The 1,142-nt window shown below is 37.1% G+C and overlaps 1 protein-coding gene across 1 annotated transcript in view; it reads left to right on the forward strand.

Annotated features, from left to right (window-relative positions):
• The first annotated feature begins 960 nt into the window (after positions 1–960).
• Positions 961–1,142, forward strand: part of LOC101863688 — a 4,587-nt gene continuing 4,405 nt past the window's right edge. Inside the window, exon 1 of the mRNA XM_013085671.2 lies at positions 961–1,068. The gene's annotated coding sequence lies outside the window, so the exon portion shown is untranslated. The remainder of the gene's footprint in view (positions 1,069–1,142) is intronic.

Consider the following 1,142-nt stretch of genomic DNA (forward strand, 5'->3'; position numbering starts at 1 on the left):
GAGAGAGAGAGAGAGAGAGAGAGAGCGAACATTAATCTCTTATTTGTTTTCTGCGTCGTTAAGCAAAACCAACGGCCTCTGTCACATTATTCGGGTTATCCGCAGTCGCTGTGATATGACAGGAGGTAAAAATAGGAGTTTATAAAAAAACATCCGCAATGAAAACATTTACTGAGAGATCTTTGTGAATCAAATTATGGTCATAAAATGTATCTTGTCTGATAGGGTTCCTTGTCTCCAGTTATGGTGCCGTGTTATGATTTTATTTCACCCCGCGGAACGATTATAAAAACGCACTTAAAAACAAACAAACAAAAAACAACAAAAACAACCCTATTTAGATTCTAGAATTACTACAAAATGTGCAGCAACATCAGCATAAAACACTTGCAAAGTTAGCTCTGTAAATTTTATTTACTAGCGAGAGTTGTTTGATTACATAATTTAAAATCCCAAATAGATCTGAACTGTTCAAGACTACATAGCTGCCCAATGTTCAAAATTGACTTATTTTTATGTATTTAACGTTCTAGTTGGTTACTACCAAACTATCAGTTCTCTGCGCACCAGCTGTGGCAATAGAATGAATATAATAATACTATGGTTTTTGAGCAAATGAATGTTATGTATAAATTTTGTGGGTTTTGTTTTTGTCCCCAGGAAAGAAATTTATGTTTAGGGGAAAAGTGTTTGATGATGAAGATGATGATGCACTTTGGTTCTGCAGCTAGTGTAGTCATTTTATTTTGAATGTTCTTGATGAAGCCTGTAGAGGGCGAAACGTTGAACGTGTCATTAAATATATTTTGGAAATACATGTACTACCAAGTCTCAACCTTTTTACTATCTGCTGTATACAATGATGATGCCGATGTCGATGACGACGATGGCAGCAACGCTGATGATGGTTATGATAAAATTAACCATGATGTTTATGAACCTCCTAACCCGAATTTCATGACTATGCTGTGTGTTACATTTCAGGTGTGAAACCCTTCAAGTGTCAGCAGTGTGACTACTCCACTGTGGAGAGGAGCCATCTGAAGGTGCACTACAGAATACACACTGGTGAGTACTTGTCTCTGACTCTGATTTTGTGTGTGAGTGTTTGTGTGTGTGTGTGTGTGTGTGTGTGTGTGTGT

Source organism: Aplysia californica, unplaced genomic scaffold, assembly GCF_000002075.1.
Source record: "Aplysia californica isolate F4 #8 unplaced genomic scaffold, AplCal3.0 scaffold00396, whole genome shotgun sequence".
Taxonomy (NCBI): Eukaryota; Metazoa; Mollusca; class Gastropoda; order Aplysiida; family Aplysiidae; genus Aplysia; species Aplysia californica.